Here is a 22058-nt window from a genome sequence, read left to right as displayed (position 1 = left end):
GTGTGGCAAACCGAGTGCCCACACGGGAGCTGAGTGCCCATGCAAGTGCCCGCACGGAGAACTAACACAGCAAGATGACACAACAAAGAGAGACACAGATTCCCATGCTGCTGATAAGGGTAGAAGCAGTCACAGAAGAACACACAGAGAATGAACACAGAGAGCAGACAACTGGGGGGGGGAGGGGAGAGAAATAAAAATATGTGGGTAGAGAGTATAGATAAAGGCAATGATAGCTATAAATACAGAAACAAACACAGCTGTGTATATGTGTGTGTGTACGTGTGTGTAGCTGTTTACGTATCTGTGTATAATTTCCTAGATCTGCTCTGCCCACTCAGAAGGCCTAGAAGGTCACTAGCAAGTGGCACACCTGCTACCCAGCGCATTTTTTCTAAATACCTGGGTTTCTTAGAAAAATGCCGATTCCAAGGCTGGGGTAGGGAAAATGCAAGATGAACCCAGAACATATTGTATCTGTAAGGATACCCAAAATATGCCCGGCTTATACCAAAAGGACAGGGAGTTAGCTTGCAAGGGATCCCACTGACCAAACCTGTGACAAATTGAACATTAATATAAAAAATGATAGTCATGGGCTATAAGCCATTGAATCGAATTAGAACCCATGAGCCCATACTAATGAGACAGAGAGAGAGAGGAAGTGAAAGGAAGAAAGAAAAAGACAGGAAAATGCTTTCTACTGTGCCAGCTAATGAATACGGAGACGGTGATGGAGTCAGGCGTTCATCAGTGGATGCGGTGAAAAGAATTTGATGAGGAAAGGATATTTACAGAGTTTCCAAGTTTCTCCTCACAAATTTCTTACTTGTTAAAAGGAAAAAGCATGTCAGTGATGAAACCGGGTATAAATACCTTCACCAAGTGATCAAAACTATCACCAATGCTGAGACAAACCAACATCTTGTGACTCCCGATTTGATGCTGTGAGCAGAACACAGCAGCCTTTTTGCTGTGTTTCTGCCAAATGTGCAAACCTGAATTATGAAGGGACATTAGACAAACCCAAACCGGCGGGCATTCCACACAATACTTTTCAAAAGCGTCAAGGTCAGGGAGGGCCGAGAAGGACCCAGGAACCGCTCCCGGCACCGAGGTCTAAGAAGAAATGACATTTAAATACGAGTATCATTGGGCTGGATCCTTGACTAGGAGAAAAAAATAGCTACAGAAAACAGGACTGGGATATTAAGAAATTTGAACACAGGCTGTGGTTTAGATAATGGTATTTTATCAACGTTAAAATTTTTACTTAGTAAGTTTTACTGTGGTTATGGAGGAGAATGTATTCTTAGGAAATATGCACAAGTATTTGAGAGAAAGGGGCATATTACACTCAGTGTGTGCATGTGTGTGTGTGAGGAAGAGAGGCAGAAAGCAAATGAAAATTTTAATTGGTGAATTGAGGTAAAGAGAATACAGAGGTTTCTGGTTCTATTCTTGAAATTCTTCTATAAGTGTGAAATTATAACAGAATATAAAGTTATGCAAAGGGATCATCTAAAATTACGTAACTTTCAGATATATGTAACTTAATCTTAGAGCTAGACGATAGGCAAAACTTCACTGTAGCCACAACTCAGATTTTAAAAAGCAGAAACTTTTAACTTCAAAAGGGAAAATTTTCATAGATTACATTTACAACCATGTGTACTCATTTTAATACCCATAATCTTTTTTTTTGTTCATTTTCTTTTTTTTTTTTAAGATTTATTTATTTTTATTTATTTCTCTGCCCTTCCCACCCACCCACCACCCCCCCGCCCCGGTTGTCTGTGTCTATTTGCTGCGTCTTCTTTGTCTGCTTCTGTTGTTGTTAGCCGCATGGGAATCTGTATTTCTTTTTGTTGCGTCATCTTGCTGTGTCAGCTCTCCGTGTGTGCAGCACCATTCCTGGGCAGGCTGCACTTTCTTTCGCGCTGGGTGGCTCTCCTTACGGGGCGCACTCCTTGCGTGTGGGGCTCCCCTACACGGGGGACACCCCTGCGTGGCACGGCACTCCTTGCGCGCATCAGCACTGCATGTGTGTCAGCTCCACACGAATACTCATAATCTTAATTCCGCATTTTACTTCCATTTTATCTCCTATGTTTCCTGCTGGAAAACATATGGCTTTTTGTGAGTTGAAATGCAAAAATTGTTTTTCTTCCATTTCACCCTTTTTATTGACTCTTCTAGTTTCTTCTTGTCGCTATAACCACATTTAGAGGCTACAATTACCACAACTTAGAGGCTTGCAGCCACCCTCGTGTTGTCTCTTACAGTGCTGGAGGTCAGAAGACGACGGTGAGTGCAAAGGGACCAAAGCACGGGGTCAGCAGAGCCAGGCCCCTCGGGAGGCGCCTGGGAGACCTGCCCCTTGGCACTCGCGCCCGCAAGGCTGCTGGCACGCCTTGGCTCTCAGCCCTGCTTCACGGCATTGCCTTCTCCTCCCCTGGAGCCTTCTACCCATTAGGGCGTTTGTGATGACATCTAGCGTGCACCAGGGTGGTCCAGGAGGGCCCCCCAGCTCCAGAGCCTCACCTGGCCACACCTGCAAGCCTCTTTTGCCACCTGCTCCGACAGTTGCAGGTTCTGGGTGAGGACGTGGACGTTTGGTAGAACCGATATTCAGCCTTCACATTGACCCTGCCCTCTCTTCACTCTCTGTCCACCCAAAGGACTAAATGAAACCTTTGGAATTATAACAATTTAGGCCTAAGCTTTTCCTCAAGACACATTTATATTTTATTTCTCATAAATTATAGTTTTCGAGAAAGCTACTGAAGCTAGATTTAGGATTAGCAGTCCATGATCTTCAATTTTAAGATCATTCCATTAGCAGAGTTCTATCTATTCGTAAGAAAGTCTCTGGATGCATCTGCGTGCTCTCTTGCAGAAGACGGTATTTTCCAAGGCGGCCACGTCTCCTGTCCACCTGCTCGGTGACAAGCTGGCCGTCCTCGCCTGACGATCTGGGTGGGGATAGAGCCCCTGGCCTTGAATCTGGGCAGGGCTGGGACCACAGCAGGTTCCTCCTGTGTGGCTGGGAGGCTGGTTACATAAACCAGTTCAGCTCCTGCCTGGTCCCATGGAGGCTGCACGTGGGGTTCCAGCCAAGAGCCAGCGTCACCTGCCAGCACCTGCATGAGAAGGCCCTAGAGGACAACTCCAGGCTCTGCCACCAGCTAATGGCAACCCCCCCACACTCCCTTGGAGCTGGAATGATAGGAAATAATAATAAAATTACTTGCAGTTGTTCTAAGCATGGAGTTTCAGAGTGATCCATTGCACAGTGATAGATAATCTGAATGTCCACCTACTCATGTAATGAAGATAGATAATACTTATGTTACCAGATCTAACTTAGGTTCTTGGCTATGCTGCAGAAATGAATTTCAAGAGCACGTCGGGTGAGTTAGGCCAGTAATTTATTTAAGTAATGAAGGAAGAGAAATGGAAGACAATACAGATCAGGTGTCCCAGGTAGAGAGGAAGGGGCTGAGAAGTGGTCAAGGGGGCTGATTTACAGGCTTCAGTTCCCCAGGATAGGTTATAAATGCCCTGGTTTTACTTGTGTGGTGTCCAAGCTGGGGAGAGGCAGCTGGAGCCCGGGTCCAGGGGGGAGAGAGCAAGGGAGCAAGAAAGCAAGAGAGCTCGCTCAGGCCTGCACCTGGCTTTTGAATTGTTCATTATCCCACCCCTTTGCTAATGGCAGGGGAAGAGTTCCAGCTATTGACTGTTGTGATTGCTTATTTCCCCCATCAATCTCCTAGGAGGGCCCAATGATAAAGTCCTTGGGGGATGTCTGGGCTTCTCCTGGCTTCCGGAGGAAGTCTTCTTCTGAGTGGCAGAATCTTGGGGCAGGTCTTCCAGCAGCATCTTGGGGTTGCTGATGTCCACGTGGACTTCTTGCCAGGTTCCAGATCCATCTACTGATTCCCTGTCTTACTAGCCTGCTTCACTTATACTTACATTTCACAACACATGGAATTTATTACCTATTTTAATAAACTAGAGGATATTATAAATGTCATTTTTTAACATCAATGAAAAGTAGCCAAGTAAATGCAAAGTGCTTTGTATGTTCTTCTTAGGTGATTATGGATGAAATAAAAGGAAATAATTCAAGTAAGAATGGAAAAAAACATTCCAAAGCTGCATGACCTACTGGTTAAAGTCATGATTTGCTTTGTTGTGTTTTTCCTCTCCTTTTTAGGCCCTTCGACCTTCAAAATTCCTCCACAAAACCTGGTCATCTTCCAGGACTCTCTATTTCAATGTACGTCATCATCCTCTATCCGAGTGCTCAAGCCAGAAACTTGGAATTGTCCTTGGCCTCCCTCTCCTCCTCACCCACATCCAATCAGTGGGTAAGTCCTGACCCTTTTGATTTCCAAGTAGCTTCTGGATCTTGTCCTTCTTATCTCCCCTGCCTCTATCTGAATTCAATGGAAGTCTAGTAACTGTTCTCCCCGAATCTCCCCAAATCTCTACTCCCTTCTAATTCACTTGGCATCAGAATACAAATCCGATTGTCACTTCCCTGCTTCCTTCTCAAATCTTCTCAATAATCCTAACGAAGAACAAATCTGAAACATGGTCCACATGACCCTGCATAAAATTGGACCCCTGCTGCCTCCCCCGCCCCACCCCCTTGATTCCAGCCACAATGGCCTTTGGCTAGTTCCACACTTCTTATCACCTCGGGGTCTGGCTGGCTCCACCTTTATCCCTGGAACATCCTTTTTTTAATTTTTTATTTTTTTAAGGGAAAAAGCATACATGTGTTTCCATCAAGATTCATATTTGCGATGTATTCGCTACAGTACAAGGTACGGGGAAATGTTAGTGCTTTGGGTTGAGAACCCACAGGCCAACTCTAAGCCCCTTGCAGTATCACAGTGGTGAAAGCCGCATGTGTTCTAATCCTAGGGTCTTTATGGCGTCCTTTTATTATTTTTTTTAAAACGAAAATTTTTTTTAAGATTTATTTTTATTTCTCTCCCCTTCCCACCCTCCCCGATGTCTGCGCTTTGTGTCCATTATGTTATGTGTTCTTCTGTGTCCACTCACATTCTTGTCATGCTGGACCAGGAATCTGTGTCTCTTTTTGTTGCGTCATCTTGCTGCGTCAGCTCTCCGTGTGTGCAGTGCCACTCCTGGGCGGGCTGCGTTTTTTTCACGCAGGGCGACTCTCCTTGCGGGGTTCACTCCTTATGCGTGGGGCTCCCCTACACGGGGGACACCCCTGCATGGCACAGCACTCCTTGTGGGCATCAGCACTGTGCCTGGGCCAGCTCACCACATGGGTTAGGAGGCCCGGGATTTGAACCCTGGACCCTCCATATAGCAGGTGGACGCTCTATCAGTTGAGCCACAACCACTTGCCTAAAACGAAATTTTTCATTGTCTTTTTTTTTTAAAGATACTTAGATCACACAAAATGTTACATTAAAAAATATGAGGTTCCCATATATCCCACTCCCCCCAACCCCACATCCTTTTCTTATCGACTTTTCTTAGTTAATAATGATTGAACATTCGGAGCTCAGCCACAAGGATTCCTCTCTCAGGGAAGTCTTAGCTAACCCCTGACCCAGGCCTCTGCACTTTTCCATCCATATGCATGCTGCATAAATAAAATATATGACAGGAAGAAAACTGAAGTTTTCGTGAGTTTTCATGTGATTTTCCATCACCACCACGACGGAAGAAATGTCTTGCCAGAAATCAGCTCGTTTTCACTGAGGATAGAAGAGATATTAATAGAAGAGGGCAATGAAGGAAGGGAGAGGTCAGGTAGTGTGGGAGCTTCTCAGGAAGTACTTTGGGAAAAACGGTTTTTGTCAGCCAGTAGCTGTGGAAAGTAATATGGAGAATGTCAGACACAGGAAAAGATGCTGGCCCGGCTCTGTGGGGCAGGAAGCCTGGACTCCCGCGGGGTATTTTCTGGAGAGGCTGCAAAAAAGATTTGGGTTATTTTTATTGGATATTTTCTGCTGGGCTAACCTGGTTACTATGGGTCACATGTACTGACTATAACTCAGTGACCGTCTCTCCTCAGTGCGCTCGCACGTGGCTTTACGGGGTCAGTGTCCTTCTCTGGTTTGCTCACGGCTGCAGCGCAGAGTTTGCACAATTAGGAGCAGATGCTCCATCGATAGGATGGATTAACGCATGTGCTGGGCCCATTTGCTGACCCTCTTCAGGCTTCCGTTCAGGATCCCCTTTATGTTTCTCGGCCTTATCGATAGAAAGAGCTCCAGCCACGGAGGAGAGAAGCCTTTACCTCCCAGAAGACGGGGTAGCCCGAAGCAGCCCGTGTCAGTTCTGACATCTCTCTGGCATTACTTTGAAGTTTCATGTCTCATCCTACAATCGCGTTTCATGTTGCACCTTAAAACTTGTTTAAGTTTTATATTCCACACCATTGTGTAGCAGTGTTTATTTCAAACTTAAAGACACTGTCTCTCAGCCCTTCCTCAGTCTCGTCGCCCCAGGGCGCCCCACGCCTCAAACCTGTTTGAGAAACCCCAGCAGGCATTGAATGACCTACAAGGCTCGACGTTTTATGGTTCCATGCGTCTACCCAATCAAACAGCTACCTTTACTAAATTCCTTTCAGGTAGGAGATTGAGGAGAACTTGTCTGCACTGAATAAATTGTCTGCCCTGTAGGGGATGGAGTTGTGATGACAAGTCATTCACACATTTAAAAAATCATTTATGAGGGGGTGTGCAGTGGAGACTTCCAGCATTACAGAAGAGCCCAGGGAGGATTGCGCCCTCCAGGCCTCAGTTTCCCCATTTGTAATGTGGGGTAAGAATGTCTCGTGAGGTGGTTATGAAGCTCAGTAAGAGAAACATGTACAAACAAAAGACAGTACTCTTAAATGAGACAGGACTTCCCAGTCTCAAGTTGAAGGCTGACAAGTGGGCGGAAACAAGTCGACCAGCTCCCACGGGAATGGAGTGCGGGAGAGACACGCCACAGCCATCTGGGGGGCTGAAAACAACATATCCCCGTGGGGCAGGCATCTCCTGTCAGGGAGACAGCTCTGAAAAGCAGATGACTGGAACTTGAATTCTAAGAATTGCTCCTTAGCCTCTGTGTTTAAAGGATAAGCCATTGGCATAATTTGGTTCGTATTTTGAAAACAGCTGGGAACATTTCACCACAGATGAAAGGGCTATTTCAAATACCTCGACTCTGTTAAAGAATATTAAAAGGAGATTTAAAGAAACTCGATAACTGCTTCCAGAAATCCAAGAGTCAGGGTTGCAATATTGCTTGAAGAGTAAAGAATGGTAATGTGATGGCACGTTTTTAGTCAAAAACAAAGTGGCATTATGCCAGGTGTGGGAAACCAGAATAGAAGTAAATTCAAAAAGGAGTGTCAATATAATTCTTGATGGGAGGCTAAAAGCAAGTGCCTCCCACACAATTTGAAATAAATTCCAGCATTAATGAATGAATAAGGTACGGTTCAAATTTTAGAGGGAACCTAAATCAGTTACATGGGATGAAACCTTACCATGTTTCCAAGGCTGAATTTTTGAACGTTGTGAGGGAGTAGAGTACCTGGTGATGATGACACTTCTATATATTTGGCCACTTAAATAGGATATCTGAAAATCGACTAACAAGAAATGACATTTTTAATCTACACTATTAGAATTTGTTTAAAGGTAGCATGCAAATGACAAAACAAATCCCTATTTCCAGAGCTTTGTATAAAATATATTCTATTAAGCAGAGCATAGAAAAAGCCATAGAACTTAATGTTAAAACCGTATATACATTACATGCTACTAAAGAGACTGCTTTTGAAAAGTGCATAACATAGGGTGCAAACTGGGTAGAAAAGACAGTGAAAAAGAATATATCTGTTAGTAAATGCATAAAAAACTCTGGAAGGACACAAAACAAGCTGGTATGTTGATGTGCCTCTGTGACATAGGGGTGAGGGGAGAAGGGTCTTTGTAAACCTGTCTGTATATTTTTTGGAATCAGGTAAGTGAGTCATGTGGTACCATGGACTGGTTCCCTGTGCCCTGGTTTCTGGAGCTTTGAGGGTCACGACGGCCACCCACCTCGCAGCACTGGGGGTAAGGTGGCCGTCTCCTCCCTGCCAGGCAGCCCCCAGCGTTAGCAGGCGTCAGGATCGCCTGCAGGGCGTCTTGAAAACAGCTCCCTGGGCCCGCCCGGAGTTTCTGACTCAGCAGCTCTGCAGCTCTGCCGCAGGGCCCGGGGATGCGCAGTTCAGACAAGCCCCCGCCCGCTGCAGCCGGTCCCCGGGGGCATCGCGCCAGCATGGCCGTTACAACGAGCCGCCGGTCCAGTGAAGCAGCTCTGCACACTGCAAAGCAAAACCTGGGGTGGCCAGAAGCCCTCCGATGATAGGAAACGTGAGTGAAACGACGCACCTCTCCAGCGCACCAGGAGCCCCCTGCCCGCAGGCGCGTGACTTGCCCGAGGTCTCCGGGCCATCCACAAACCAGCCTGGAGCTCCATCTGTCATGAACACTGAAACGACGCCCAAGACGCTGCTCCGCTGGCAAGAAGCTTCTCATCGGTTTAAACACGAGTTCCTTTTGACCGATGATCTGATTCATTTTTTGTGCTAATACGGAATGACATAGAAAATGTAATTCAAGAAGTTTTCCAACCAGTTTTAGTAGCCTTTGTATTTAATTCTCAGTAACTTTCACCCAGCTTGAGATCTGTGAGTATTCAAGGCACAGGGAACAAGTTTCACTGTTCACATAGTGAAGAGAGAACCCTTAAGATGCAGGTTTAAAGACCTACTCCACAGCTAAATATTGCACTAAAAGGAGCCTAACTAGTTTCACACTTACTCTTTGCTGAAACTGGGTATAATAATAACTACTCCATGATGGTATTAACAAAATCTAGCACACCAGTGTTCATCGTGGCATAATTCACTATTGTCAAAAGATGGAAGCTGGGAAGCGGACGTGGCTCAACTGATAGAGCGTCCGCCTACCACATGGAGGGTCCAGGGCCTCCTGACCTGTGTGATGAGCTGACCCCCATTCAGTGCTGCTGTGCACAAGGAGTGCCGTGCCATGCAGGGACGCCCCCACAGTGGGGTGCCCCACGTGCAAGGAGAGCACCCTACAAGGAGAGCCGCCCTGCGTGAAAGAAGCGCAGCCCACCAGGAGCGGCACCGCACACACGGAGAGCTGATGCAGCAAGATGATGCGACAAAAAAGAGACACGGTTTCCCCGTGCCGCCTGACAATGCATGTGGACACAGAAGAACACACAGCAAAAGGACACAGAGAGCAGACAATGGTGGGGGGAGGGGGGCAGGGAGAGAAATAAATAAAATAAATCTTAAAAAAAAAAAGATGGAAGCAACCCGAGTGTCCATCAACTGACAAATGAATAGACAAAATGTGGTATATACACACAGTGGAATACTATTCAGCTGAAAAAAGGAATGGAGTTCTGATATTTGTGATAACACAGTTGAACCTGGAACACATCGTTAAGTGAAAAAAGCCAGACACCAAAGAATAAATATTGTATTACCTAGTCAATATGAAATTATTAGAATAAGTAAACGTATAAAGTCAGAATTTAGAGTATCAGTTATCAGGTAACAAAGTGAAGGGAGAGAATAGGGAGTTAGGGCTTAAAATGTAGAGTTTCTGTTTAGAATGATGTAAAAGTTTTGCCAGGGGATGGGGTAGCAAAACATAATTAACAGAAATGAATTATATATTTCAATGTGGTTACGTTTTATATTTGTTACTAAAATAAATTTTTTTTTTAAATCCATGGAACCCTACATTAAACTTTGGTCTATAGCTAACAGTACAATTATAAAAATGAGCTTTTACCAGTTGTAACAAATGTACCACACCAATGCAAAGTGTTAATAATGGTGGTAAATGGGAATTATGTATTTTATGCATGATTATTCTATAAATTCACAACTTCTCTAATAAAAAAACAAAACTACTGTATTTTTTTAAAGATTTATTTATTTATTTCTCTCCCTCCTTCCCTCCCACCCCAGTTGTCTGTTCTCTGTGTCCATCTGCTGCATATTCTTCTTTGTCCGCTTCTGTTCTTATCAGCGGCATGGAAATCTGTTTCTTTTTGTTGCATCATCTTGTTGTGTCAGCTCTCCGTGTGTGCGGCGCCGTTCCTGGGAAGGCTGCACTTTCTTTCGCGCTGGGCAGCTCTCCTTACGGGGCACACTCCTTGCGCATGGGGCTCCCCTACACGGGGGACACCCCTGCGTGGCACGGCACTCCTTGCGCACATCAGCACTGCGCGTGGGCCAGCTCCACATGGGTCAAGGAGGCCTGGGGTTTGAACCTTGGACCTCCCATGTGGTAGGCGGAAGCCCTAACCACTGGGCCAAGTTCACTTCCCAAGTACTATTATTATCTCCATCTTCCAGATAAGAAAGCTGAAGTCCAGAGAGATGAAGAAACTTGTCCAAGGTTACCAGCCAGAAAGTGATAGAGCCTTGGATGTGAACTTCTATGACCTTCTGCAACAGCCAAGCTCTTCTGCCTCTCGTAAATGCTGGAGGTGAAGATAAACCTTTCTTCACCTCCAACCCTAATCTATCCTTAGAAGGAACCACAAAGAGCCTTCTGCATTTTATTTTTAAAATGTATTGCCCTGATATTGTTTTTTTATCAGTTAAGGAAAATATGTGTCTATATATGAGAGTGTCTTCTGGGCTTTAATTATTATTATTTTTCAAAGATTTCTTTTATTTATTTCTGTCCCCTTCCCCCCGCATTGTCCACTCTCTGTGTCCATTTGCTGTGTGTTCTTCTGCGGCCACTTGCATTGTCAAGCAGCGCTGGGAAACTGCACATCCTTTTTGTTGCGTCATCTTGCTGTGTCAGCTCTCCGTGTGGGCGGCTCCATTCCTGGGCAGGCTGCACTTTCTTTCATGCTGGGTGGCTCTCCTTATGGGGTGCACTCCTTGCGCGTGGGGCTCCCCTACGCGGGGGACACTCCTGCATGGCAGGGCACTCCTTGCGCGCATCAGCACTGCGCATGGGCCAGCTCCACACGGGTCAAGGAGGCCCAGGGTTTGAACCGCGGACCTCCCATGTGGTAGGCAGGTGCCCTAACCACTGGGCCAATTCCACTGCTCGGCTTTTATATTTTATACAATGTAGCACTATAGCAGAGGACGACTGTATAGACACCAGTTGCAAAAGAGAGACAGTGAATGCTTATTGAATATTACACTCTGCTAGTTCCTGGTAACTTTTTATATTTTATTACATAAATAATATATAAGAGAGAAGAAACATTTTATCTGAATAACACAGTTAGGTCAGAAATGTTTGCCGGGTATAGACATGGAACCAATTATCAAGGACGTCAGGCAATCCTAAGCACTTGCCGATGAAAACAAAAGCGCACTTGGGTCGCACAGGTCTTGACCTTGGACTTTGAGCAGCACGCGTCTACTGGGTGCTCTGACTTCCACGTGAGAGGACGCCTCCACGTGGGCTGCAGTTAATCAGATACGGGCGCTCGCGTGGGGCTGGGCAAGGCTCTCGAGCACCAACCACAGAAACCAGGTTGCTACACAGGGCCCAGGCAACGACCCTTTTCCGTGGCGTTACGGGCCACGCACCGGGGGACGTCTGGGGGGGCGTATGGACTAACTCGTGCGTGGTGTCGGTGCCGTGGGCTGAGAAGGCTTCCTCCAGGCACCTGGTGGGGAGATGCAGAGTCGTTGCCTCCCAACTGCCCCCACCCCAGCGCCCAGCTGACCACACGCCCTGGGCTGGGCCTCTTTTTAGGTCGTGGTTTTTCACTTTCTAAAATCCAGGTGAGGGATGTAGGATGACCGAATACCTGAAAGTAACTTGTTTCTCTCCCTGTTGCTAGGATACAAAGAAAAGAATTGTATGTAAATCAGAAGGTAATGAAATGCAACCCTCTCTTTGGGCCAAAATCCGCTTTTGGTGGTCAAGAATATCCTGTTGGGGAAACGGACTTTGGCCCAGTGGTTGGGGCGTCCGTCTACCATATGGGAGGTCCGCGGTTCAAACCCCGGGCCTCCTTGACCCGTGTGGAGCTGGCCCATGCGCAGTGCTGATGCGCGCAAGGAGTGCCGTGCCACGCAGGGGTGTCCCCCGCGTGGGGGGGCCCCACGCGCAAGGAGTGCGCCCGTGAGGAAAGCCGCCCAGCGTGAAGGGAGAGGGCAGCCTGCCCAGGAATGGCGCCGCCCACACTTCCTGTGCCGCTGAAGACAACAGAAGCGGACAAGGAAACAAGACGCAGCAAATAGACACCAAGAACAGACAACCAGGGGAGAGGGGGAAATTAAATAAAAAAAAAAAAAAAAGAATATCCTGTTGGAGCAATGAGGTATGAAAACCAGCTTCAACCAGTTGGCCGGACCTGCGCAGAGGCAGCCCCTTGCTGTCCTCACTTCAACTTGCTTAATTAACATAGTAAAATTCCCACCCAGGGTGGAGTTGTCTGCCCCTTCCTTGATCATGCAGTGTATGTGCAAGCGTGACTTTCTGAACATACAATCATACAATTATATAACCAGCTATGAGTATTCATCCATATGCATAAAAACTAATGCATAATCAAAGCAAATGCTAAGTAGTAACTTGGGTATTTAAACAAGAGTGCAACTGCAGCCCGGGGAGTCGGGTCTGAGTCACTGTGGACTGGCCTTGGCTCCTCACCTCTGCAGACGTAATCAATGTGAGTTTGCCTAACTCTCGCGTTGAAGTTTTCTTCATGCCATCTCTGGTTATCCATCAAGGCCCTGCTTTGAGGCCTAACACAGGCTCTGTAAATACATGGCACTTGCCTCAGGCCGGCTGGTGCCCGAGACCCCCCCCCCCCGAGCCCTGCCCGTGGGCCGGCGCTGCAGCCCGCCGCACCTCGGCCACCCGCACGCTGGCACGGGGCTGGCATCGCGGGCAGCAGCTGTCCCCGCGCTGGGCGCTGGCCCGGGCCTCTTGCTGCAGCGGCCCTGGGAGGAAAACTAGGATCAGCCCACAGGACTGCAACGGACAGAACGTGAGACACTGTCCCGGAGGTCACAGCGACCAAGGTGGAAAGTCAGACTTTGGGTGAAGTCTCTGCATGTCAATGGCATGTTGGTGTCTCACGTGCTCTAATCTGGAAAACGAGACTGGAACGAATCAAATGCCAGCGGTAAAGGTGGGGTTCGATCAGCTTCTGCTCCTGAGGTTCGAGGACCTATCCTGCTGGGGAGGCAGGAGGGAGAAGCTGAAAATCCTGCATCGCCGCCCTGCGAGGTTTCCACCAGGTGGGACACGAGAGGTAGAGAACATCCGTGAGCACCGACAACGCCGGGCGGGGGAGGCGCTCCCTAGGAGCCGGGGAGGCCGAGCCTTGCCTTGTCTAGGCTGACAGCACCTGGCGTGGACCGGCGTGTGCACGCGGGAGCACCATCTCGAGGTTGTGAATATCCCAGTGCTCCCCACGTAGAGGACAGCACGTTCTCCAGGTGCTCTGAGTTGTTGCTCCTCTGACGGAGCTGGGGCTTTGGCACCATCCCAGAGCTGGAAAAGATGGGAAGCGGACGTGGCTCAACTGATAGAGCATCTGCCTACCACACAGGAGGTCCAGGGTTCAAACCCCGGGCCTTCCGACCTGTGTGGTGAGCTGGCCCATGCGTAGTACTGATGCGGGCAAGGAGTGCCATGCCACATGGGGGTGTCCCCGCGTAGGGGAACCCCACGTGCAAGGAGTGCACCCCACAAGGTGAGCTGCCTCATGGGAAAATAGTGCAGCCCGCCCAGGAGTGGCGCCACACACATGGAGAGCTGACGCAGCAAGGTGATGCAACAAAGAGAGACACAGATTCCCTATGCCGCTGACAGGAATGCAAGTGGACACAGAAGAACACACAGTGAATGGACACAGAGAGCAGACAACTTGTGGAAGGGGGGAAGGGGAGAGAAATAAATAAAAAGTAAATCAAATAAATCTTTAAAAAAAACCAAAAAGGATAATTGCGGTAAAAAAAAAATTAAACAGAGGTGTCTCCCTCCGTCCCTGCAACTGGTGGTGACAGAGTCTTCGCAGCCTTTATCACTGGGGCCTTAGATCTGACTCAGCAAGTGCAAACGCCAAGGGGCCGAGGACCATTCAGAAGTGAATTGTACGGGCTTTTTTCCTATTAGAGCAACGGAAGCTTTCTAAAAGTGACTGACGAACGTGCAAGCCACCGAGTGCACACTTGGAATGGACTGTACGAGGCACAGGACTGTGAAACAGGGAGGCCAGCGGCGGAGGGTGGGCTGGGGCCAACGGGACAGGTAGGAGCGCGTTCTCTCCTGAACTATAACAAATGCATAAGACTAACACAGGGTGCTAGTAATCGGGGCGTCGGGGGAAAACCCACCAACTGTAAGCTATGGGCTATGGGTAGGTCGTAGTTTGTAACAAATGTTTCACAGCAACGCGGGGTGTTGGTGGTGGGTGATGTAGGGCCCCTGTGTGAGGATGTGTGTGTTTGTTTTGTAAGTTCACACTTTTACTGTATGCTTACTGCTGATGTATGTGCATGTAAGCATGATACACTTCAATAAATTTTTATTTTAAATAGTGAATTGTGGGAAGCAGACTTGGCTCAGTGGTTAGGGCGTCCGTCTACCATATGGGAGGTCTGCGGTTCAAACCCCGGGCCTCCTTGACCCGTGTGGAGCTGGCCCATGCGCAGTGCTGATGCGCGCAAGGAGTGCCCTGCCATGCAGGGGTGTCCCCCGCGTAGGGGAGCCCCACGTGCAAGGAGTGCGCCCCTTAAGGAGAGCCGCCCGGCGCGAAAGAAAGTACAGCGTGCCCAGGAATGGCGCTGCACACACAGAGAGCTGACACAGCAAGATGATGCAACAAAAAGAGACAGATTCCTGTGCCGCTGACAACAACAGAAGCAAACAAAGAACACGCAGCAAATAGACACAGAACAGAGAACAGACAACTGGGACAGGAGGGGGAAAGGGTAGAGAAATAAATAAAATAAATAAATCTTTTTTAAAAAAGTGGATTGTTAAAATGACCATAACAGGTGAATTAGAATTGGTCTCAGTAAACCTCATTTTTTCCTAGTTTACATAAAGCACTCATGTATATTGGCTACCTACCTATCGTTTAATGAGTGGAAATAAGAAAATTGAGATGGCTCTTCGCCCCTCCCTCCTCTGCTCCTGCTGCCCTTCCCCCTGGCTCCAGGACCCTCCTCCTCCTCTCTGTAGAGAGGCACTGCCCACGGGAGTCACGTGCACGGAGTCCAGAGCCAGGGGCCTGGCCGCGCCGCTCACGGCCCCCTCTCTCACGCTCGCTGCTCAGCCTCCCAGGGCCTGGCTTCTTCCTTCCCGGGATGGGGGTGAACTCAGGAAACCCCAGCTCAGCGGGTGTGCAGGACTGACTTGCACCCGGGACGGAGCACCTGGCGGCGGGCTGGCCCGAGGAGGCACGCGTGGCCTCAGCACTGGCCGGCCCTGCGGCTCTCCGGGGCCACGTGCCCCACCGATTTCCTCTTCTTTTATTTTAAACACATTTTTATTTTTAAAAGATACATAGATTACATAAAATGTTACATAAAAAAAATAGGAGGTTCCCATATGCCTCGCTCCCCACATGACGCACTTTTCCCATGTTAACTTCTTTCATTAGTGTGATACGTTCATTGCAATTGATGAACACATTTTGGAGCATGGCCACGAATTGTGGATTATGTTTACATTGTAGTTCACACTCTCTCCCACCCGGTTCTGTAGGTTATGGCAGGATATAGAATGTCCTGCACCTGTCCCTGCAATAACATTCAGGACAACTCCAAGTCCCCAAAATGCCCCCACATCACACCTCTTCTTCCTCCTCCCTGCCCTCAGCAACTCCCACGGCCACTGTCTCCACATCAATGATAGAATTTCTTCCATTGCCCAAATCACAATTAGTCTATAGTAAATTTCCTCTTCTTGATGCTGCTTCTCATTTGGTCTTAATGCTTCCTTCCATCTACATCGATGAGCTTTCTTCCTTCTTTCCTTCCTCCCTCGATCCCTCCTTCTCTTCCTTCCTTGGCATTTCCCAATATTTTTAGTCAAAATATTTTCTACGTGGGATGGAACGAGGATTTCTTACTGAAAGTTCTGGGTCGCCTTTTGTTAAGCCCTGATCCCAGCACCTTATTTAGATCAACAGTCATTACAGATGGAATTCAATTAAGTTAAAATGGGGCCCAGTGGAAAAGGATGGGTCCTTCACTCAAAGTGGCTGCTGTCCTCCTAAGAAAGCGCAGAAAGACACAGAAGGAGGAGGGAGAACATTGTGATGACCAAAGCAATGGGTGGCCTTCTCTGAAGGAGCTCACAGCTTATTGATATATTTTAACGATGGCCCCATATTGTCCCCAGTATTCCATAGATAGTTGAATAACTGCAAAGGAGTTACTACCTAGATCTTCTGTTCTAGATTCTAGATGTTCTACTTTACCCATAGAACTCAGGACCACATTTGATTGTTTTTGGCCACAATATCACCTTTTCTAACAATATTCTATCAGTTCTGTCCAACTGACTTTTTCTCTGCCTCCAGACAGATCTAACTAACACTCTACTCTTTGGAGTTTCCATCGCATGTTGTGTGGACTGCTAATGTAAGACACAAGACAAAGGTCTTCTAATAATTTTATTGTGTCCACCTCTTCCATTTGACTCTGAACTCCGTGCACGGATAGAACTGTGAATTTATCATCATTTTGTTCTGGAGACATTTGATACACAAAGCATGTGTGTCAAACACATGTTGAGTCAGTCCCTTGATATCCTGCTTCCTAGAGATAGTGGGAGTTACCCAAGGTCTCTGCGCCACAATGTCATGTGGAAATGATGGTAGACGAGGCGCGCAGAGGGGATTTAAGTCCACCACCCTTCCCAGAGGCAGGCCTACACCTAACCCATCCAGCTTAAGGGTGGTGTAACTGAGCCTAATGAACCCCAGGAAAAGGTTTTTTAAACCCAAAAGCATGGTCGAGTGTATGCCTTCCGTGTACCTCCCACTGCGCAGCCCTTGGAGACCTTACATGAGAGCAGAGAAGGAGAGGCGCGGCCGTGGCTCCGCGGTTGACCGCCTGCTTCGCGTGTCCGAGGTCCTGGGCTCCATCCGTGGTACCTCCTAAAAATAAAGGAAGAGCACTGAAGGAGAGCCAGGCAGAACCAACAACCTCCACCGCAGAACAATCAGCTTTAGAAGACACCAGGTACAGACGCGGCTTCAGTGAAACCTGACACTGGAAACTCTGTGTGGGTTCCGCAGCCCTGGCCTTTGAATGCCACCCAGCAGGCTGGAAGAGCCTGTATTTAGAGAACGAGCATGCGGGCCCAGGGATGGCAATGGGTTTGACCTGAAGCCAAGCCCGGGGGCCTAGAAGGTCACGGCTCTGGGTGTGCAGTTGGTGCTTTCTGTGTGCTGCTCTTACTCCCCAGTTGGTGTTTGGTAAATGCTCACAGCTGCTGTGCTGAACGCAGAGGAAGAGCTTCCTCGAGACCTTAAATTCTGTGGGGTTTTGTAAACTTGATATCCACTTCAAGCTCAGCTTCGGTAACGATACTTCCAAGTGGCAACTGATAGAAAATGCTGACATGAGGTCCCGATAACAAAGTCCCGTATGCAGTGAGCCCACAGGGGGCCCTGAGAAGGCGGGGGTCCGTGTCTTGGTGTGACTTTAGGGTGTATCCAGTTCAGCTTCTTTTTGTCCAGAAATCCCCATTGGTGAAGTGAGAGCTGAGGCTGTCTCCTGTTACTGAAGGGCATTACCTGAGAGGGAGGGGAAGAGAGTGCAGGCCTCACCTGCTGCACCCTGCAGGCAGTGGTGAGTCAGCTCCAGTGCAGGTGCAGGCAGAGCACCTGAGGGGCCCTGGCATCCCCCCCAGGGGTGCACGTGCAGGCAGAGCACCTGAGGGGCCCTGGCACCCCACCCCCCCAGGGGTGCACATGCAGGCAGAGCACCTGAGGGGCCCTGGCACTCCCTGGGGTGCAGAGGGTCCTCAGAGCCCGCTGAGGGTCCCAGCTAGGGGTGCACGCAGAGGGAGAGCAGTGGGTGCCTGGCCCAGGCCCTCTGGGAGCTGCCCTGAGGCCCCTGCGCAGCCTGATGGAAGGGGGACAGCTGGGGTGCGGCCAGAAGGCCCGGGTCGAGGGGCCATGCCCTGGGAAGGGGTCCGCGGGGAGGAGAGGAGAAAGTCGGGTTCGCCGGGGTCTGGCCCGGGAAGCAGCGTCTGACTGTGGCGTCTTCGCAGCTGCAGCGGTTCAGGGTCGGCAGAGACCTGCGCTCAGGGCTGCGCAGAGCCCGCCGGGGGCAGCGGGGCTGGGGGAGGGAGAAGCCAGGGCGGGGGCAGGAGCCGGGGGGAGGGGGCGGGCAGGAGCCGGGGATGGGCGGTGGAGGGGCAGGCAGGAGCAGGAGCAGGAGCCGGGGACCGGGCAGGGAGGAGGCGTAGGGGGGTGGGAAGGGGGCGGCCAGGCAGGACACGGGGTGGGCGGGGAGGAGCCCGGGGGGTGGGCAGGGAGGATGGGGGGCAGGAGCCGGGGGCGGTGGGGAAGCGGGGCGGGGCGGGGAGCCGGACGGCCAGGGCCCGCAGCAGAGGGCACGGGAGGCGCGGGGGGCGCGGGGCGCGGGGGCGCGGGGGTCGCGGGGCGCGGGGGTCGCGGGGCGCGGGGGGCGCGGGGGGCGCGGGGGGCGCGGGGGCCGCGGGGCGCAGCAGGCCCGTCCCCCCGCCTGGCCCGGCTCCGCGGCCGAGGGCGGGAAGTCGCTGTCCCGGAGCCCGGGCGCCGCGGGGGCTCTGCCGGCTCGGGTCCCTCCTGACCGCCGAGGCCGCCGCTTTTCTTTGTACACTTTAGGCAACCTGGGCAGAGTCGTTTACAAAGAAAATGACAGATGCGTCTTTTCAAATATTTAAATACTGAAGACCGGGTACGCCTTGGTCTTGAAGACTCCGGAAGGTTTTATTTATGGATGTTTGTTTTAAAAAAGAGAGAATAGCTGAAAATGGCCAAATAGACTGCCGCATACTTACAAAAATAGAAAGTTTTTTTTAGTTCCCGGCCTGCGTCCAGCAGGGGAAAGTTTTAGTCTCTGAAGAGCCTTTCAGGAAGCTTTGGGCGGTGGTGGCGGTGGTATGAAGAGCTGCAGTGGCCTCCCTAACTTCAGCTGAATTTAGTTTTCTTTGGGGGGAAAAAAAAGGTGATGAATGCGCCCTAGGAATGGCTCTTTATTAAATTACGAGCCAGAGCCGCAGGTGTCGCTGCCGCCCCGGGCAGGTGAGCAGGGCGGGCTGCCTGGAGGAGGGGGCTCCGCCGCCTGAGCCCCAGGAGCAGACACCCGAGCCAGGGTCGCTGAGGGATTGGGGGTCCCCGAGGGATTGGGGGTCCCCCCTGAGCCCTCCGCACGCTGTAAACAACCCCGCATTGCTCTTTTCTTTCCGTTCAGACACACGCACACGCTGAGCTTTCCACCTCCCCTTCTACCTCTCTTAGGCTGCTCGGGGGAGAAACGCGCCCAAACGCCCGGGGAGTCTGAAGCAGATGCTGTCGAGGAAGGAGACCACAGGTGCTTAGACGTCGGGGTAAGGTTTCTCTAAGGGACCTTGTTTAAAATGCAGGGCTTCCGGCTCCACCCTTATTTTAAAAACACCCTTGGAGTAAACTGTGTCCCTCCCAACTCCGGGTTCCTCTGAATTATTCATCCCAGCAGGTGCTGACTTGGGTACAAACAATACGCAGATGTCCTTTGAACAGATCTTCCTCATACTCACAAAATCTCTAACACATTCTGGGAGGCCGCGGGATATCCCTTATCTGGTCGTACTCGGTCACTGAGCGGAGGTGACGCAGGCAGCCAGGCCCAGGGAGGCTGGCTGTTTCGATATTCCAGAGAAAGCTCACCCAGGCCAGCAGGTGGACATGCCTTTACTACCTGGGACCCGGTGGTGGTGGAGGCTGTGGGGGTCACGGGTTTACGCCGAGCATTGAGCAGAGGGTGCACATGAGCAAGCGGGGAGCAGCACGTCTTTGTGGCATGGGTGATGGGTGCAACAAGAACAGGTACCGTTGAGAATAAACTCGGCTAGCCTAGGGCGTAATACAGGGTAGACAGCTTGTCACCCATCTTGGGGTCGTTCCACCCAAGAGGCCAGGTCAACCCACCCTTCCTAGCAAGCTCCACAGATTACCAGTGGGAGGGGAGGAGGCCTTCATCTCCCCACAAGGTGGAACTCCAGGTAAGATTTCATTTCAACTTGGAATTGCTTTATTTTGCATAATCACCATCTACATAAATCTATCAGCTTTTTACATTTTTTACTTATTTTTTCCTTACTAGAGAAGTTCTGGGTTTACAGAACAATCACACATAAAATACGAGATTCCCGCATACCACCAGCACCACCAGCACCTTGGGTTGATGTGACACATGTGTTACAGTTGATAGTAGCACATTTTTATAAATTTACTGTTAACTGAAGTCAGATTAACTTAGAGTTCACTGTGTAATGGAGTTCCATGGAATTTTAAAAACTGTATTCTGTCACCATATATACAAGCTACCATTTCCCCCTTTTAGTCGTATTCAGGTATGTATTTCAGTGCTGTGAGTTATGCTCACAATGATGCGCTACCATCACCAACCATTACCAAAGGTTCCATCAATCCAAATCAATTCCCTGTCCCCACCCCACCCCCTGGTGACCTACAGTCTAGATTCCGACTGTGAGGTTGCTTATTCTAATTGTTTCAAGTTAGTGAGATCTGTGTCTTTTTTCTCTCAAGGTCTCTTCTGTCCTCAAGGTCCATCCACGTTGTCATATGCATTAGGACTTCATTCCTTTTTATAGCTGAATAATATTCCATTGTATGTATATGTCACATTTTATTTACCCATTCATCAGTTGATGGACACTTCAGTTGCTTCAATCTTTTGGCAATTGTGAATAATGCTGCTATGAACACCGGTGTCCAAATATCTGAGTCCCTGCTTCCAATTCCCTGGGGCATTTCATGTCTTTTGGGCGGTAGGATTGCCAGGTCCTATGGTGTTCTCATCGTAGCTTTCTGAGGAACCACCAAATGGTCTTCCACGGAGGCTGCACCATTTTACATTGCCACCAGCAATGAATGAGTGTTCCTATTTCTCCACATCATCACCAACACTTGCTGTTTTCTGTTTTTATAATAGCAGCCATTCTAATGGGTGTGAAACTGTATCCCATTGTGGTTTTGTTGTGCATTTCCCAGATGGCTAATGATGCTGGGCATCTTTTCATTTGCATTCTGGCCATTTGTATATCTTCTTTGGAAAGATGTGATACAAGTCTTTTGCCCATTTTTAAATTGGGTTGTTCTTTTTTTGTTGTTAAGTTGAAGGAGTCCATATCTTTTGGATATTAAACCTTTATCAGGTATGTGGTTTCCAGTTATTTCTCCCATTGTGTTGGTTGCTGTTTTACTTTCATGATAAAGTCCTTTGAAGCACAAAATTTTTTAAATGTTGATGAGCTCCTATTGTGATTATGTAAATATATTTATAAATATTTAATTATATCCTTATACATAAACATATGTACAGACTTACAGAAAGGTAAGAACATTCATTCATAAGGAGTCACTAAGATAAACAGAATTTTTCATGATTTCCTACAGGAGATACATAACTTATTCATTAGGGGAAGGTCCCTCAAAATCCAACCATAGAAACCAAATTCTATAATTGTGAACTAACAACAGAAAAATATCTTTTTAATCCCCTAGTTGCCAAGGGAGTATCATTAAAGTAGATAGATGGGAACATACAGGTCTTCAAGGAAGAGCAATTTATGTTCCTCAAGTAGAAGAATCAATATAACTCTCCAAAGGACAAAATAGGTCCATTCTGTATTATGGTTTTATGATTTAAAATTTCTCATTTTGCAACAAGAATCACTACTATTCCTTCAGAGGGTTCTATTTGAAGTTCAAAATAAGAATTGAGCATATAATGAATTTGGTAAACAAATAGC

This window comes from Dasypus novemcinctus, chromosome 29, assembly GCF_030445035.2.
Source record: "Dasypus novemcinctus isolate mDasNov1 chromosome 29, mDasNov1.1.hap2, whole genome shotgun sequence".
NCBI classification, from domain to species: Eukaryota; Metazoa; Chordata; class Mammalia; order Cingulata; family Dasypodidae; genus Dasypus; species Dasypus novemcinctus.
This window is presented reverse-complemented; position numbering follows the sequence as displayed.